Below are 19924 nucleotides of genomic sequence, written 5' to 3' on the forward strand. Positions count from 1 at the left end.
CTTCTGGTCTGCATTTAACCTGCAGTCGCATATCAAGGCATCATGTAGGTATGAACTAGGCCTATTGGAAACAATAGATTTCTGAGTGCCAATGTGTCTGGCTTTCATTGCATTGAGGTGGTGTGAATGGGCCCTTGTTGAACTCGATGGTAGCGTGTCTTTATTCAGAAATGGATAGATAACATTTGATATAAATTTTAGTACAACAATAAAACATGATAAAAAAAATTATTCCTTGTTAATATAGTTTTTTGTATTCAAGACATATACACACACTACCACTCGTTTCGCTTTAATAAGCTTCTTCAGGAGAATCAGGTGTGTTGTAATGTATACTATGGATAACAAAAAAACAAGAAATACATTTTATGATATTTTAGATATAGAATTTTACATCCATCACATTATTGGCATACAATTAGTATACATAGTATACATATTTTATTTTTGCAGATACTCGTATATACTCGAGTATAAGCCGACCCGAATATAAGCCGAGGCACCTAATTTTACAAAAAAAAAAATGGGAAAACGTATTGACTCGAGTATAAGCCTAGGGTGTCCATCTGCGTGCCTCACTGTGTCCATGTGCCTCACTGTGCCCATGCATCACTGTGTCCATGACTAGACTTGCGTTTAACATGGGAGTCTATGGAAGGGGTGCGTGGCTTTGAAAAATCGGTGCTCCCCGGTCGTAGGTCCCCTAGACAGCACACTTTGCATACTTGTAGAGGAAGAGTGGGTTGGTGTCACCCTCCCCTGCCCTTAAATATGTGGGGACTACCCACCATACCTACTTTATGGGTTGGTCCCTCCCAGAGCCCTCTTCTAAATTTATAGGGTCTACCCATTAAGCCCATTTTATGGGTTGATCCCATCCAGGTCCCACCGTTAAACATGCAGAGACTGCCCATTAGGGACTGCCCATTATTCCTACTTTATGGGTTGGTGTCACCCTGACCCGGCCTCTAAACATGCAGGGACTGCCCATTATGCCTACTTTATGGGTTGGTGTCGTCTCCCTCCGCTGCCTCTCAATATGTGGGGACTACCCACCATAACTACTTTACGGGTTGGTCCCTCCCAGAGCCCTCTTCTAAATTTATAGGGTCTACCGATTAAGCCCATTTTTTGGGTTGGTCCCATCCAAGCCCCACCTCTTAATATGCAGGGACAGCCCATCATAGCTACTTTTTGGGTTGATTCCACTCCGCTTTTACCTCTAAAAAGGTGTGGCTGCCTGTTATACAGTACAGGTTGGTTCTAACCAATGCTTGCCTCTATATAAGAGGGGACTGCCCACTTGTGGCCCCAGTAACCCCCCCCAAATAAATAATTTTTTGAGTTACTAGGCTAGTGTAGTAACTCTAATAAACTTGATACTGTAATCCGGGGACATGGCCCAGAACACAGCTTTGGCTGGACAGTGGGACAGAGTGAACAGAAGGCCAAGATGCGGAACTGTCCCGACAAATCCGGGACAGTTGGCAAGTACAACTTAAGCTTAGGTAAGGTGCTGATGGGACTTTGTTTTGCATTCCTGTACAAGTCTAGGGGAACTTGTAAATGCCACTTGGGGCATTTCATATAGAGGTCAACTGCAGGTCAAATGTGGGTCTGAAAGAGGTCCATGTAGGTTAAATGTACCTCTCAATGAATTCTGACATATGAATGTTGCGAAAAGCGATCTGCAGTGGACAGGTGGTGAGGAGGCAACCCATGTCACCTACTCTGGAATCCTTGTCCCTTGACTCAGGCTGTGAGCAATCTGTGATCTCTGTCCTCTGACTCAGGCCATGGGCAATCTGTGATCCTTGTCCTCTATATCAGGCTATGAGCAATCTGTGATCCTTGTCCTCTGACTCAGGCTATGAGCAATCTGTGATCCTTGTCCTCTATATCAGGCTATGAGCAATCTGTGATCCTTGTCCTCTGATTCAGGCCATGGGCAATCTGTGATCCTTGTCCTCTGACTCAGGCTATGAGCAATCTGTGATCCTTGTCCTCTGACTCAGGCCATGGGCAATCTGTGATCATTGTCCTTTGACTCAGGCTATGAGCAATCTGTGATCCTTGTCCTCTGACTCAGGCCATGGGCAATCTGTGATCCTTGTCCTCTATATCAGGCTATAAGAAATCTGTGATCCTTGTCCTCTATATCAGGCTGTGAGCAATCTGTGATCCTTGTCCCTTGACTCAGGCTATGAGCAATCTGTGATCCTTGTCCTCTGACTCAGGCCATGGGCAATCTGTGATCCTTGTCCTCTGACTCAGGCTATAAGCAATCTGTGATCATTAAGCATTAACAGTACTCTTCACTGGGAAGACCTGAACTCCATCACTTTGAGGGCTCCACATTGGTTTGGCCATGGAGGTAGGTGTAAAAGTCAAGTTTTATTCATAAAATGTAAGGGTTCCCGAAATAAGTGACCCTGACACGTCCTCAGTGCTATAATATATTCAGCATTTCAGGAAGAAATCTCTCTCTCTGATAATTGGAAAAAAGAAATAATCCCCTTGTGGTGGACTTTAAAGGCACAATATATTTGAAGATGCGTTTAAACTTTTAAAGTATTTATTAAACATAATGAGTAGAAAACATATAAAAACATGAAATGCTTAGAGGCGGTTCACACAGAGGCAACGCGACTTTCAGCGCAACTTTGGGAGGCAACTTGAACACGACTTGAGTATGAATCACAACGCGACTTACAACACGACTTGAAGTCACCTCCAGGAAGGGGAACTCGATGCCAAATTTTAAATAAAAAAATCGGCATGAGTCCCCCCTCCAGGAGCATACCAGGTTCTTAGGTCTGGTATGGATTTCAAGGGGAACCCCCTACGCCGAAAAAACGGCGTGGGGGTTCTCCTCTAATCCATACCAGACCCTTACCCAAAGCACCTTGTTCCTATGTTGATGGGGACAAGGGCCTCTTCCGGACAACCCTGGCCATTGGTTGTCGGGGTCTGTGGGCGGGGGGCTTATCGGAATCTGGGAGCCCCCTTTAATAAGGGAGCACCCAGATTCCGTTCCCCCACTCTATGCGAATGAGTATGGGGTACATCGTACCCCTACCCATTCACCTGGCGGAAGAAAAATGTCAATAAAAAAACACTACACAGGTTTTTAAAGTAGTTTATTAGGCAGCTCCGGGGGTCTTCTTCCGACTTCGGGGGTCTTACGACTTCTCCCTTCTGCCGGGCACCACCGCTGTCTTCTTTCAGCTCTTTTACCAGCGGGGGCCCGGTCTTCTCCCTACTTGCGACTTCGGGGGTCTTCTTCCAAATTCTCCGCTCTCTTCTCCTGCTCTCCAGTTCTTTTTTCCTTCTGCCGGGCACCACTGCTGTCTTCTTTCAGCTTTTTCACCAGCGGGGGCCCGGTCTTCTGCGTCGCCTTCTTCTCGTCTTCTCTTCTTCGATATTGACTCAACGCAGTGCACGGCGATTTATATAGGCCTCTTATGACGTCACAGTCCCAGCATGCTCCGGGTGGTGACGACATAAGGGGGCGGGGTAATTATGTCGTCACCACCCGGGACTGTGACGTCATAAGAGGCCTATATAAATCGCTGTGCACCGCACACCCGGCATTACAGCGGGAAGGAGCGTTGAGTCAACATCGAAGAAGAGAAGAGGGAAGAAGTGTGACGCAGAAGACCGAGCCCCCGCTGGCAAAAGAGCTGAAAGAAGACAGCGGAGGTGCCCGGCAGAAGGGAAAAAGAACCGGAGAGAGGGAGAAGAGAGCAGAGAAGTCGGAAGAAGACCGGGCCCCCGCTGGGAAAAGAGCTGAAAGAAGACAGCGGTGGTGCCCGGCAGAAGGGAGAAGTCAGAAGAAGACCCCCGGAGCTGCCTAATAAACTACCTTAAAAACCTGTGTAGTGTTTTTTTATTGACATTTTTCTTCCACCAGGTGAATGGGTTGGGGTACGATGTATGGACGTCGTTCCCGCGTCAATTTTGAAAATTTTACGTCGTTTGCGAATAGGGCTGGGCGCCATTTACGTTCACGTCGAAAGCATTGGCTTCTTGCGGGTTAATTCGGAGCATGTACACTGGGATATTTTCACGGACGGCGCATGTGCCGTTCGTAAAAAGCATAATTTACGCGGGGTCACATAAAATTAACATAACACACGCCCACATCTACCACATTTGAATTAGGCGGGCTTACGCCGGCCTATTTACGCTATGCCGCAGCAACTTTCGTTTGAGAATACCGCACTTGCCTGTAAAAGTTGCAGAGGCGTAACGTAAATAGGATACAAAGATACGCCACTGTACGTGAATCTTAATAAATATCAATTTTTTTTAAAAAAAAAAATTTTTTCCTCAGTTTAGGCCCATACGTATTCTTTTACAGATTTTTGGTAAAAAAAAAATCGCAATAATCGTATATTGATTGGTTTGCGCAAAAGTTATAGCGTCTACAAAATAGGTGATAGATTTATGGCATTTTTATTTTATTAATTTTTTTACTAGTATTGGCGGCGATTTGCGATTTTCTACTGTGACCGTGACATTGCGGCGAACACATCAGACACTTTTGACACGTTTTTGGGACCATTCACATTTATACAGCGATTTAATGCTATAAATATGCATTGATTACTGTGCAAATGTGACTGGCAGGGAAGGGGTTAACCACTAGGGGGCGTTGAAGGGGTTAATATGTTCCCTAAGGTGTGTTCTAACTGTAGGGGGGAGGGGACTCTCAAGGGGAGGAGACCGATGTGTGTTCCTCTGTACTGGGAACAAACATTGGTCTCCTCACCTCTGACAGGAGGTGGATCTGTGTGTTTACACCCCATCATTACACACACAGATCCACACTCCTGCCGTGATTACCGACAATCGCGGGCACCCGGTGGCAATCGCGGCCGCCGGGCACCCGCGCCGGGTCACGAGCGCTGCCGTGGGCGCGCACCCTAGATCGCCGGGGACACAGGACGTCATATGACGTCCACCCGGATCGGGGAGGGGTTCCTGCCGCCGTCATTTCACAATGACACGGTATGGAAGTGGTTAAAGTCCAACCACAAGGGGATTGTTTTTTTTCTCCTTAAATTATTGGATGTGGCACTAAGAAATGCTTAGTATTGCCGACTTACAAATGTGACTCTCTCTGATCGTTGTGATAATTGCCATCTTGTTGGCCGCCATGTCTGGGAAAGGGCCAGGTTATCACAATTGTTTTCGTCACACTAAATGTTCCCATCTGCCGTCTGGGTTGTGTTTTGGGATGTTTCCTCCTTCCTTTGAATTACATCAGTGTAGATTTATGTGACTCCTTTGGCGTTCTGCTCAGCGCCAGTCTTGCCCAGATGCCGATGTGCCCATAACATGCCCGCCATGAGCTGCCCCACATTGTGCCTCGTCCTGACAGATGGCTCCTCTCTTCTTCCTCTGCTTTTTAAAGGAAGTTGACTAACGAAGCAAAACTCAGTGACAAAGAGAGCAGCTGCCGTTCTCGGAGGTTCTTCGCCTGCCCCTCGCATTCTCCCGGAGTGTTAATGAGTCAGAGGCACAGGGACTCCACCTTTATCAAGAAGGCATTTCTCTCAAGGACATCTGCGTCTTCCTGTGGTTGGAGGACTCAGTGTCCGAATACGATGAGATTTCCCTCATGAAATAGCCCTGATAACAAGTTTGGACTTCTGGGCCCAGATTCAAGAAGCAATTGCGCCCGTGTAACCATAAGTTACACGGCGCAATTGCTTACTTGCTCCGGTGTAACGAGTGCTCCTGATTCAGGAACCTCGTTACGCCGACTGCAGGCTAAAATCTGCGCGGCATAAGGCTCTTATGCCTCGCAGATTTTAGGCTGCATTCTTGTGCTTGCCGCTAGGGGGCGCTCCCATTGTGATCAGCGTGTAGTATGCAAATTGCATACTACCAACTGATTCACAAACTTGCGCGGGCCCCGCGCAAGCCAGGTACGGAGTTTCCGTACGGCAACTTTAGCGCAAGGCTGCCCCTTCTAATAGTAGGGGCAGCCAATGCTAAAGTATAGCCGCCGCTCCCGCGACGTGAAATTTGAATTTCACGTCGTTTGCGTAAGTGCTTCGTGAATGGCGCTGGACGCCATTCACGTTCACTTTGAAGCAAATGACGTCCTTGCGACGTCATTTGCCGCAATGCACGTCGGGAAAGTTTCCCGACGGAGCATGCGCTGTACGCTCGGCGCGGGAGCGCGCCTAATTCAAATGATTCCCGCCCCCGGCGGGATCATTTAACTTGCGCGCGCTTACGCCGGGCAAATTTGCCGGCGCGCCCTCGCAATTCACGGAGCTACTGCTCCGTGAATCGAGGGCAGCGCAAAATATTTGCGGGGGCGCAGGGCAAAATCGTTGCCCTGCTCCCCCGCAAATATCGCGCAATTCTACCTGAATCTGTGCCCTTATTTCTAAAGATTGGTGAAAGGATCAGAGTAATGGAGAAAACCGTCACTACTTCGAGAAAAGTCCTTTGTCCTTGCCATAAGGCAAAAGTGATAAATATGTGACCTGGGGAACAAAACATCAACATTGTTGGGTCCATGGCCAGGAGACTCCCCAGACCTTAATCCCATGGAGATAGTGGGGTAGATTCAGATAGATTACCGGATCTTTAGATCCGCGTAATCTATCTGATTTACGATCCGCCGGCACAAGTTTTTGAGGCTAGTGCTGTATTCAGAAAGCACTTGCCTCCAAACTTGCGGCTGCGTATCGTAAATCCCCCGGCGGAATTCAAATTCCGCGGCTAGGGGGCGTCTACAATTTAAATCAGGCGCGTCCCCGCGCCGATCCAACAGCGCATGCGCCGTCCGCGATTTTTCCCAGCGTGCATTGCTCCAAATGACGTCGCTAGGACGTCATTGGTTTCGGCGTGAGCGTAACTTGCGTCCGGCCGCATTCTGAATCGACTTCCGCAAACGACGTAAAAATTAAAAACTCGGCACGGGAACGACGGCCATACTTAACATAGGGTACCCCTCACATAGCAGGGGTAACTATACGCCGGAAAAAGCCGAACGCAAGCAACGTAAAAAAAAAGCGACGGGCGGGCGTTCGTTTCTAAATCGGCGGAACTCCTCATTTGCATATTCGTCGCATACAAAAAACGAAACGCCACCTAGCGGCCAGCGGGAGATTGCAGCCTAAGATCCGACGGTGTAAGTCACTTACACCTGTCGGATCTTAGGGAGATCTATGCGGAACCCGATTCTATGAATCAGCCGCATAGATCCGACGGAACTCAGAGATACGACGGCATATCAGGAGATACACCGTCGTATCTCTATCTGAATCTGGCCCCTTGTAGTCAAGATTCGAGTGGACAAAACAACCCCCCACAAATTCTGGAAAACTCCAAGCATTGATTATGCAAGAATGGGGGGCGGCTATCAGTCAGGATGGGGCCCAGAAGTTGATGGACAGTATGCTGGGGGGGGATTGCAGAGGTCTTGAAAAAGAAGGGTCAACTCTACAAATATTGGCCCGGATTCACAGACAGCGGCGCACATTTATGCCGCCGTAGCGTATCTCCTGTACGCTACGCCGACGCAGCGCAGAGAGACAAGCACTGAATTCACAAAGCCAGTGCTCCCAAAACTGTGCTGGATTTCCAAGGCGTACGTCGGCGTAAGTGGAAGTGGGCATGAGCCATGCAAATGAGGCGTGACCCCATGCAAATGATGGGCCAAGCGCCAGACAGATACATATAACGAACGGCGCATGCGCCGTCCCGTGGACACATCCCAGTGCGCATCCTCAGAATCACGTCAGAACTACTCCCTAAGATACGTGGTATCACTGCCTACGGCGTGAACGTAACCTACGCCTAGTCAAATTCACGTCCTACGTAAAATACGCCGGCTTGTGTTCCCTGGTGCAGCCCTTTGCATGGATGCTGCTGAGTTACACCTCATTTATGGGGCATAACTTTACGATGTATGTACAACTTACGCGCACTTGCGTCAGGCGCACGTACGTTCGTGAATCGCCGTATCTCCCTCATTTGCATATTTGAATGGAAAATCAATGGGAGCGCCAAATGCGCCCAGCGTAAATATGCGCCCACTCTACGCCGGCGTAGACAAGTTACGTCGGTGGGATGAAGCCTGTTTTTAGGCGTATCTTAGTATGTGGGTCCGGCGCATAGATACGACGGCGCATATTTGCACTTACGCGGCGTATCTGGAGATACGTTGGCGCAAGTGCTTTGTGAATCCGGGCCATTGATTCTTTGCATAAACTTCATGCCATTGGCGCCCCCCCACCTCTGGCCACATGCGGTATTGCATGCAATTGAAGTCCATGCGGAACAAATTATTTTTGTTTCCATTGACTTCAATGGGGAAACACGCTTTGATATGCGAGTGCTTTGGATTACGAGCATTCTCCTGGAACGGATTATACTCGTAATCTGAGGTTCGACTGTAATAATAACCCACATCTGAACCCCTGCTCATCACTACTTAAAATGTGTTAGCTGGAGTTGGGCTTTCATTTGTTTGTCTCTTAACCACTTAAGACCCGGACCTCTAGGCAGCTAAAGGACCTGGCCAGTTTTTGCGATTCGGCACTGCGTCGCTTTAACTATCAATTGCGCGGTCGTGCCATGTGGCTGCCAAACAAAATTGGCGTCCTTTTTCTCCCACAAATAGAGCTTTCTTTTGGTGGTATTTGATCACCTCTGCGGTTTTTATTTTTTGCGCTATAGACAAAAATAGAGCGACAATTTTTAAAAAAATTCAATATTTTTTACTTTTTTCTATAATAAATATCCCCCAAAAATATATAAAACATTTTTTTCCCTCAGTTTAGGCCGATACGTATTCTTCTACCTATTTTTGATTAAAAAAATCGAAATAAGCGTTTAACGATTGGTTTGCGGAAAATTTATAGCGTTTAGAAAATAGGGGATAGTTTTATTGCATTTTTATAAAAAAACATTTTTTTACTACTAATGGCGGCGATCAGCGATTTTTTTCGTGACTGCGACATTATGGCGGACACTTCGGACAATTTTGACACATTTTTGGGACCATTGTAATTTTCACAGCAAAAAATGCATTGTTTACTGTGAAAATGACAGTTGCAGTTTGGGAGTTAACCACAAGGGGGCGCTGATGGGGTTATGTGTCACCTAATTTGTGTTTCTAACTGTAGGGGGGTGTGGCTGTAGGTGTGACGTCATCGATTGTGGTTCCCTATAAAAGGGAACACATGATCGATGACGGCGCCACAGTGAAGAACGGGGAAGCTGTGTTTACACACAGCTCTCCCCGTTCTTCAGCTCCGGGGACCGATCGCGGGACTCCAGCGGCGATCGGGTCCGCGAGTCCCACGGCCATGGTCACGGAGCTTCGGACCGGGTCGCGTGCACGCGCCCGCGACCCCACGGCTGGGCTTAAAAAGCCACGTACATGTACGTGGATGTGCCCAGCCGTGCCATTCTTCCGACGTATATCGGCGTGAATGGGTCCTTAAGTGGTTAAAGGGTTTGTAAACCCTCCTGTCTTTTCACCTTAATTCTGGCAGTCACCGGCCCCCCAGTTTTACTTACCAGAGTCCTGGAATGTCCTGCACTGAGGATGCGCTGTCCCTCTGCCCGGGGGGGGGGTTCTTGGCTCTTTGCTGGATAGATTGATAGCAGCGCAGCCATTGGCTCCCACTGCTGTCAATCAAATTCAATGATCCGGGGGCGGGGCCGAGTCATACACTAAATAACCACACTGGCTGTAACTTTGGATCTTTATTACGATGGTGGTGGTGGCCATATAAGATGCGTATGAATAATGGTGAAACTAGAGATAAACAGATAAATGAACATATAACAAATGTCTACTAGTCATATAGGTAAACAGTCTTTATCATACCAGCGATGCTGCCTTAGGAGGATCAGGACCTAGGAAACACGTGGTGCAGGCTTAGCTGATTCCATGTGGAATGTCCAGTGGAAAAGATGAAAGAGTTGTGATAGGAAGTGAAGACAGTTTTCAGTAACACGACAGGAAATGTACATTACCATAGAACACTGCCCATCAACAGTCCTTTGTTAAGAGTGACATCTAGTGGACAATATTTGAATTACAAGTCCAGAATATATTACTGTATTTCCCTGTAGGCCAAAGGCATGACAATTGTCTTCTCCCGAGTCCCGCCCTCGATTTCGCTTCAGCCAATCAGGTTACCGGTAACTAGACCTGGTGAACCTGATTGGCTGAGACGCGTGTCAGTGTTAGCCTGTGCGTTCCCTGGTTAACTATTTGGAAGCCGATTAGAGCTTTCCAGGGATAACAACCGATGCGGCTAAAAGCTGCTCGGTTGTTACACCAGAGGAGCGGGAGGGGACACTCCCTTCCTGCCGCCTTCCGCTGTTCTTACCGGGCCTCCCGTCCCACCGAAAGACCCGATCCACGATCCGCCATCTGGCACTTCCGGCGTCTAGACGGAAACGGCTTTGTTCCAGTCTCCTGTATGTAAACACTGAAGCAACGTCACAACGTCACTTCCAGGTTACTCGGCTGCCAATGGCGCCGGTTTTTAATAAAATGACAGTATTCAGAATCGCAGTTTTTGGCGATCTGAATACTTTGAAGTGCAAAGGAGGGATTTGGGGTCTTTAGACCCCTGATCCCTCAATAAAGAGTACCTGTCACCACCTATTACTGTCAGGCCTCGTACACACGACTGAACATGTCCGCTGAAACTGGTCCGTCGGACCAGTTTCCGCGGACATGTTCGGTCGTGTGTAGGGCTGACCGGACAGTTTCCCGGCCTAGCGGACAGGTTTCCAGCGGACAAATGTTTCTTAGCATGCTAAGAAACATGTCCGCTGGAAGCCTGTCAGTCGGACATGTCCGCTGGCCCGAGAACCCGCGCATGGCGTCGGAAGTGATTCGACGCATGCGTGGAAGCATTGAACTTCCGGGTTCGCGCACGTCGCCGCGTCATCGTTGCCGCTACGTCATCGCGTCGTCTGTCCGCGGGGAATTTGGTCTGATGGTGTGTACAGCCATCAGACCAAATGATCCCAGCCGACATGTCCGCTCGTCTGTACGAGGCCTCACAAGGGATGCTTACATTCATTGTGACAGCAATAAAAGTGATCACATTTTTTTTTTTGTAAAAAAAATAAAATAAAAAATAAAATATATATTTTTTTTAAAGCACCCACGTACCCGCGCAGCAAAGAAAACGCATACCTAAGTTGCGCCCCCATATGTAAACAGTGTTCAAATCACACATGTGAGGTATCGCCGTGATCGGCAGAGCGAGAGCAATAATTCTAGCACTAGACCTCCTCTGTAACTCTAACCTGGTAACCGTAATTTTTTTTTAAATGCGTCGCCTATGGAGATTTTTAGGTGCCGTCGTTTGTCACCATTCCACAAATGTGCGCAATTTTAAAGCGTGACATGTTTGGTATCTATTTACCTCGGCGTGACATCATCTTTCACATTATACGAAAAATTTGGGCTAACTTTACGGTTTAGTTTTTTTTTTTATTCATGAAAGTCTCTTTTTCCCCAAAAAGTTGCTTTTAAAAAGCCGCTAGCACAAATACCGTGTGACGTAAAATATTGCGACAATCGCCATTTTATTCTCTAGATCAGGGATCTCCAAACTACGGCACTACAGCTGTTTCGAAACTACACATCCCATGAGGCATTGTAAAACTCTGACATTCACAGACATGACTGGGCATGTTTCCTGAAAAACTGGAGGGCTGTAGTTTGGAGACCCCATGCTCTAGATTCTCTGCTAATATATATAGGGCCAGATTCACGAAAAATTACGGCGGCGTAACGTATGTCCTTTACGTTACTCCGCCGCAAGTTTTCTTTGTAAGTGCTTGATTCACAAAGCACTTGCGTGTAAACTTGCGGCGGCGTAGCGTAAAGCCGTCTGGCGCAAGCCCACCTAATTCAAATGGGGCGGGGACCATTTAAATTAGGCGCGTTCCCGCGCCGGACGTACTGCGCATGCTCCGTTTTGAAATTTCCCGCCGTGCTTTGCGCGAAATGAAGTCGCCCCGACGTAATGTTTTGAACGGCGACGTGCGTAACGTACTATCGTATTCCCGGACTTACGCAAAAAAAAAAAAAATTGAAATTCGACGCGGGAACGACGGCCATACTTTAACATGGGCTGTCTATTGTTACACCACCTAAATAGCAGCTGTAACTTTGTGTCGCGAAAAGCCGACTAGCGACGACGTAAGAGAATGCGACGAACGCGCGTACCTTCGTCGATCGCCGTAAACAGCTAATTAGCATACCCTACGCGGAAAACGACGCAATCTCCACCCATCGGACGCCGAAGTATTGCATCCTAAGATCCGAAGGCGTACGAAGCCGTACGCCTGTCGGATCTTAGCCAAATGCTGTTGTATCTTTGTTTGTGAATTACAAATAAAGATACGACGCGGCAAATTTGAAAGTACGCCGGAGTATCAGCAGATACTCCGGCGTACTTCTTCTCTGAATCTGGCCCATAATGTTTGAAGGATCTAAGTAGTTTTCTATCAAAAAATACGGATTTTACCTTGTAAACACCAAATGTCAGAAATAGGCTTAGCCATGAAAGGGTTATACAGGTAAATAAATCTCTATTTTAGAGGTTTTCCTTCAATAAATGGTGTTCTGAAAATTACAAGTATATAAAAAAATCCACTAAAACTGGATCTAACCTGCCGAAGAAAAGAAGAAAAAAAAATTCTCCACGGTCTGTCTTTTTTATTAAATAATTCTGAATTGTGAATAAAGTTTATTATCTATGACCGCGCAGTGATTAGATGAATGGAGTTAATTTGAACCCCCCTATTGGCCTCGGCGGATAAGGGGGCCTTGTTCCCGTATAGAGCAGGTGTGTCTCCGTCTGCGCTCCTTTCCTCCGTCCTCTATCATCAGTCTCCTGCCGGGCTCTAATCCGCAGACCTATTGACCGGATAATCCGGCAAACAAAACAGTCCCCATCTTGACGGCTCTCCAGTCCCAGCAGGATCTGATTGAGACGTCCTGGCACAGACCGACAGGCGCATGTGGGGTCCGCCACAGGAAGAAGGTCCTTGCCCCCAACACCACAATGTTTATTACTTTCACCTGTGAACTGTTCTAAACCCAATGAGCAAAAAAAATAAAAATGATCTACACTTTTCATTGGAAGTAAATACTAAATATTTTATAGCTGTTGAACTTCATCCTTATAAAGTGGACCTGTATGCTCGCCCTTGCTGTGTATGGCCTGATGTTGATGTTGCATGATGGCGAGTTGATTTAGAATGTGTTAGAAAAAACACACATTAACCACTTAAGACCTGGCCCAAAATGCAGGTAAAGGACCCGGCCAGTTTTTGCGATTCGGCACTGCGTCTCTTTAACTGACAATTGCGCGGTCGTGCGACGTGGCTCCCAAACAAAATTGACGTCCTTTTTTCCCCACAAATAGAGCTTTCTTTTGGTGGTATTTGATCACCTCTGCGGTTTTTATTTTTTGCGCTATAAACAAAAATAGAGCGACAGTTTTGAAAAAAGATGCAATATTTTTTCCTTTTTGCTATAATAAATATCCCCCAAAAATATATAAAAAACTATTTCCTGACTGACTCCATGGCAGCCTACGTGTGGGTTAATCCCGCCTCCTCTCCAATGTGATAGGACCCCATACCCATAAAAGTTAACTCACCAATAGACTCAGTGTTCCTTTTTTTTCCTCCTCCATGGATCAAAATCGTTTTCTTCAAGGAATGGAAAAGAGCACACTTTAAGCGGTGCAGCTCGGATCCCAGCCATGGGCGGGTGGTGAGCTTCCCAGCACACTTGGTTGTGGCTGTGGCATGTGCTGAAGACTTCTAGGATCGGCTGGCAAGGTCCCTTTCTATATATATTTCCTCCATGGCAGTCGCTTATTCGTGCCTCTGTGTTGTTTGTGTTGTGTGTGTATGGCGGCTGGAGCGCCTCTGCGTTCCAGCACGCCTGTGACTTCCTGATTCCCCATCGCTAGTGCCCCGCGCATGCGCCGTATCCATCCTCAGAGCGAGGCTTGGTCGCGCATGCGCAGTCCGTCGATTCCCGCGGCGGCCGCGCAGGCGCCGTGGGATTGCGTTCCACTGCGCAGGCGCGTTCGTGGAGGACGCGTGACGTCACCGGCGGGTGATTTAAAATCACCTGCTCGCCTATGATCATTGGGTCTCCCTTCAGGCGAGCAGCTGAGTGTCTGGGTGTTTCCCTTCTGGTTGCCAGGTCAGTGAGTGTTGCTTCTGGCTTATTGATTTTACCATGCTCCTATTTTTTGCCTATATTTATCTGCATGTATTTAATTATTTAATTATTTAAATCACTATGTAAACTTAATTGATTTGTCTTAATGAATTTTATTTAGTTGATTATATATTTATTTATTTATTTAAAAAAAAAAAAAAAAAAAAAAAAAACAGCAGCAGAGAATTTCTTCTTAAGGGGACAGCACACTTTTATTTAATGTATTTTTATTCGGCACCATAGGTTTCTTGTTGATCCTGAATTACCATCCACTGTACGCAGGTCCAGAGTAATTATGGACCAGTCACCGTCCACAGGCGGCCAGCCCTCACGCACAAGGTATGTGCGGGAAAGGGTTCGGGTTCGGGGCTGCTAGTCACATTTTCATGTGTATTGACAGTTTCCTCCCTAAATGTTTTTTATTTAGCCCTTCCAATCCAGAACCGGAAGACCTTGCCAGTCCGCAACGCACTTCTTCTTCCTCAAAGTCGAGGTCCAAGCGTAGATCTCCATCTACTTCTTCCCACCGGAGGAGAAGATCACATTCCTCCTCAAGACACCGCTCCCACCGCCATGAAAGTCGCTCTGATCGCAGAGCCTGCTGGGGATGTGACACTCGTGTCCCTGAGGGCAAATCATTATGCGACCGATGCTACGCCCATGCGGTTAGGGAAAAAGAGACTGAAGGTCATCGCATCGAGTCTCTGGTGGAACGTGTGGTTCAACGAACTCTAAGAGAGAACATGCCCCACACGCAGATTCAGACCAACACTGACGGGTCTGCTTCTCCAAACTTGGAGATCCTAGAGGATCCAGGTCCTTCCCGGCCTCAAGCCTCCACTCCGGCTTTTCCTGAGGGTGACCTAGAGAGTGATGAAGAAGGCTTAGAATTTGACTTCGCGCAGGTGACGCCACTCGTCAAAGCGATTAAGGAGGCTCTCTTATGGGAGGAACAACCTGCTTCTCCAGCCAAGCAGAAAAAATACTTTAAGCGCTTGGGAAAAGAACGCCCTACGTTCCCGTTTCTATCCGAACTGAAGGGTATCTTTGAAGAGGAATGGAGCAAGGTGGACAGAAAATCTTCCATGGCTAACAAAGCCTCAAGGCTCTATCCCTTCAAGCAGGAGGAGGTCAAACATTTGGAAAATGTTCCTCTGGTAGATGCGGCAGTAACGAGACTGGCTAAACATGTCACTTTACCTATTGCTGACTCCGTCTCTTTCAAAGATGGCCTGGACAGAAGAATGGACCAGGACCTCAGAAGAATTTATGGCCTTGCGGGCACAGCGTGCAAACCGGCTCTAGCTTTAGCGGCATTATCAAAGGCCATGGAAGCCTGGACGGAAAATGTCGATTCTTTCCTCAAAGGCGTCTCTGAAGAACTAGCCAAGAACTCAGCCACGGCAGAGTTAAAACTGGCGGTCGCATTCCTGGGCGAAGCCTCCGTTGACTTAATCCGCCTGTTAGCCAGGATTATGCTTTCTTCTGTGACCGCGAAACGGGCCCTCTGGCTACGCCCCTGGGTTGCTGACCCATCTTCGAAGCAGAACTGGTGCAAGATTCCCTTTGAAGGATCAACCCTGTTTGGCAACAAGCTAGATGATGCCATTTCCAAAGTCACGGGCGGCAAGTCTGGTTTCCTTCCTCAGGACAAGCGCCAATCGGGAAGAAAAATGCCTCAATTCCGGCGATACAGCCCGGACCGCGCTAGGGAAGCTCGCGCTTACAGGCCTGGTGGAAACTACAGAAGGAATTGGAGCAGAGGTAGAGGCTCCTACCGGAGACCTACTCCAACTACTCAGGCGTCAACTGGACGCGACAAGGGGAAATCTTTTTGAGACAACGCCCGCCCAAGCGGATCGTGTGGGAGCTCGTCTACTCCTTTATCGGCACGTCTGGGCGGCCTCAATCAAGGACTTTTGGGTCATCAAGACCGTGACCTCAGGACACACATGGTCCTTTTCCAGTCCTCCCTGTCCAAAGTTCATCTCCACCCTTCTTCCAGGGTCACTGGAGCAGAAACAGGTCCTTCTAGACTACATTCACCTCCTGAAGATTCAAGGAGCAGTGGTACACGTCCCAAAAGACGAACAGTTTCTTGGGGTGTACTCCCCTCTCTTCTTAGTACAAAAGAAGAACGGTACCTGGCGCCCAGTCATAGACTTGACATATTTGAACAAATTTATAACACACAAAAAGTTCAAAATGGAAACTCTATCAACCATCCAACAAGCAATACAGCCAGGCGACTGGATGATTTCCGTGGACCTAAAGGATGCCTATTTCCACGTCCCAATAGCAGCAGAGCTGCACAAGTACCTCAGGTTCTATGTCAACCAGGAACACCTCCAGTTCGTGTGCCTACCCTTTGGCCTAACAACATCCCCACGGGTCTTCACCAAAGTTCTTTTGGCACTGGTAGCTCTCATCAGGCTGAAGAAGATTCGTCTGTATCATTATCTGGACGACCTCCTGGTCCTGTCCCAAGACAAGACCCTTCTCTTGGCACAGAGGGATCAGGTCATCTCGACCTTATCCGAATTCGGGTGGCTCCTGAACCTGGCAAAAAGCCATCTAGAGCCAACTCAGTGTCTAACCTATCTGGGAGCTCAATTCGACACAGTAAGGAAGACCATCTCTCTACCAGCAGAGAAGATTCCGGTAATTCAGGAGAGGATTTCCCGGGCCTTGAGTACTCGCCACCTAAGAGCTCATCAATGCTTGAAGATCATTGGGACAATGGTATCCACAACACCGATGGTGAAATGGGCTCTATGGAGGCTACGTCCCTTCCAATCCGGCTTTCTCAGGCAGTGGAAGTCAGGGAGCATGAGTCAACGGATCCACATTTCCACGTCAATGAGGGGCAGCCTCTTCTGGTGGCTTCAACCGAAGAATCTGCTGAATTGTCACTCCATCGCTCCAGTTTCGTGGGTCACAGTGACGACAGATGCCAGTGGCTCCGGTTGGGGGGCCTTATGCGGCACAAGCATGGCGCAAGGCAGGTGGGACGCTCGCCTCCACAATCCAGGCTCGAACACCCTGGAGCTTCGAGCGGCCTGGTGTGCCCTACAGTCCTTTTCACAACTGCTGAAGGGAAAGTCAGTAATTCTAAGGATGGACAACACCACAGCAGTATCATATGTCAAAAGACAAGGCGGGACTCGGAGCTCATCCCTTCTCCAGGAAGTAGAGCCCATTATGAAATGGGCCCAAGTGAACCTGGTCAACCTGACGGCTGTTTTCATTCCAGGCATTCAGAACTCCCAAGCGGATTTCCTGTCACGAACTCAGGTGGACGTCAACGAATGGTCTCTCCACGACCAGTCTTTCCGTTGGATATTATCACTGGGAGTCAATCCCCAAGTGGATCTCTTTGCCTCCCCGAACAACGCCAAATTGAAGAATTTCTACACGAGGGGTTACTACAGCCAGGCAATCGGGACAGATGCCCTAACGGATCGATGGTGGTTTCAGAGGGCGTACGCCTTTCCCCCGATCCCAATAATTCTAAAATTCCTGAAGAGACTTCTAGCGGAAGAAGTGGAAATCACAATGGTGGCTCCATACTGGCCGAACAGGCCTTGGTTCCCTCTGTTGGTCCAGCTGAGTCTTCAGGACCCAATTCCAATACCATGCAGACCAGACCTTCTCTCCCAGGGGACACTCCTCCATCCCTGTCCGGCTCAAATGAAACTAGCGGTCTGGTTCTTGAAAGGGAAAGGCTAGAATCCCTTGGCTGCGCCTCTCGGGTGATCTCTACCCTTATGAGCTCAAGGAAAGGAAGCACAAATAAAGTGTACGGTAGAATTTGGTCTAAGTTTGTGGAATTTTCTTTAACCGCGGGCAGTTCCTTCAAGAACCCAGAAATCCAAAACATCCTGAGCTTTCTTCAATCAGGGCTAGACCTACCCCTGTCTGTAAGTTCTCTAAGAGTTCAAATCTCAGCACTTTCAGCCTTTTCTGGAATCCCTTGGGCAACTCATCCACTAATCAAACAATTTTTTCGTGGAGCCTCAAGATTGAGACCTCTGAGGAAGCCAAGATTCCCCAAATGGGATCTCCCGTTAGTACTTGACTTTTTGAATGGACTTAGTATGTCGGGACCTTCCCCGTCCTCATTGAAGAACTTTTCAGCCAAAGTAGCCTTTTTGGTAGCTATCACCTCGGCCAAGAGAGTGTCCGAGATCGGTTTTTTGGGTCACAAGGAGCCATTTCTCACCTTTTTTCCAGACAGAGTGGTTCTGATACCTATGCTGGGCTCCAAACCGAAGGTCTCGTCGGTTTTCCATGAGAATCAGGAAGTAGTTCTCCCTACCTTTAAAAACCCGGATTCTGATGAGACTCACCCTCTGGATATGGGCAAGATACTCACTGAATATCTTCAAATTACATCCACATTCAGACGTTCTGATCACCTGTTCATCCTGCATTCAGGCAAGAACAAAGGGAAGAAGGCATCTTCAAGAACAATCGCATCCTGGATCGTCCAAACGATACAACAGGCTTATTGTGCAAAGGGCTTGGCTCCTCCGCAGGCGGTAACAGCTCACTCCACGAGAGGGATGGCAGCTTCCTGGGCAGCAGCCCGTCATGTGGCGCCAGATGTTATTTGTAGAGCGGCCTCTTGGTCTTCTATAAACACCTTTATGTCCCATTACTGTGTTGAACCTGCAGCACTGTCTTCTGTAAATTTTGGTTTATCAGTCTTGTCGGCTGACGGGACAAATTAAATATATTTCTGTTCAGCATACCCACCCGTGTGTTGGCTAGTTATTTCCCACACGTAGGCTGCCATGGAGTCAGTCAGGAAAAAGGAAAATTTATTATCATACTTACCGTAATTTTCCTTTCCTGATAGACTCCATGGCAGACGGAGTTCCCACCCTGAAATTATGGAGTCGGGATAGTTACGGAACACTGAGTCTATTGGTGAGTTAACTTTTATGGGTATGGGGTCCTATCACATTGGAGAGGAGGCGGGATTAACCCACACGTAGGCTGCCATGGAGTCTATCAGGAAAGGAAAATTACGGTAAGTATGATAATAAATTTTCCTTTTTTTTTCCTCAGTTTAGGCCTATACGTATTCTTCTACATATTTTTGTTAAAAAAAAAATCGCAATAAGCGTTTATCGATTGGTTTGCGCAAAATTTATAGTGTTTACAAAGTAGGTTTTATTGCATTTTTATTAATATTTTTTTTTTACTACTAATGGCGGCAATCAGTGATTTTTCTCATGACCGCGACATTATGTCGGACACATCGGACAATTTTGACACATTTTTGGGACAATTGGCATTTTCACAGCAAACAATGCTATAAAAATGCATTGTTTACAGTGAAAATGACAATTGCGGTTTTGGAGTTAACCACTAGGGGGTGCTGAAGGGGTTAAGTGTGACCTCATCTGTATTTTTTAACTGTAGGGGGGCGGGGCTGGACGTGTGACGTCATTGATCGTGTTTCCCTATATTAGGGAACACACGATCAATGACAGCGCCACTGTGAAGAACGGGGGAAGCTGTGTTTACACTCACCTCTCCTCGTTCTTCAGCTCCGGGGACCGATTGCGGGACTCCAGCGGCGATCGGGTCCTGCGGCCGCGGTCACGGAGCTTCGGACCGGGTCGCGGCCCACGGCTGGGCACTTAAAGCGGGAGTTCACCCGAA

General features: G+C 47.8%; 1 protein-coding gene across 4 annotated transcripts in view; it reads left to right on the top strand.

Moving 5' to 3' along the window:
- The window catches only part of LOC120941595 (microtubule-actin cross-linking factor 1, isoforms 1/2/3/5-like), a 229473-nt gene that overhangs the window by 44911 nt on the left and 164638 nt on the right, over positions 1-19924 (top strand). The gene's annotated exons all lie outside the window — the stretch shown is intronic.

Source organism: Rana temporaria, chromosome 5, assembly GCF_905171775.1.
Source record: "Rana temporaria chromosome 5, aRanTem1.1, whole genome shotgun sequence".
In the NCBI taxonomy this organism is placed as follows: domain Eukaryota; kingdom Metazoa; phylum Chordata; class Amphibia; order Anura; family Ranidae; genus Rana; species Rana temporaria.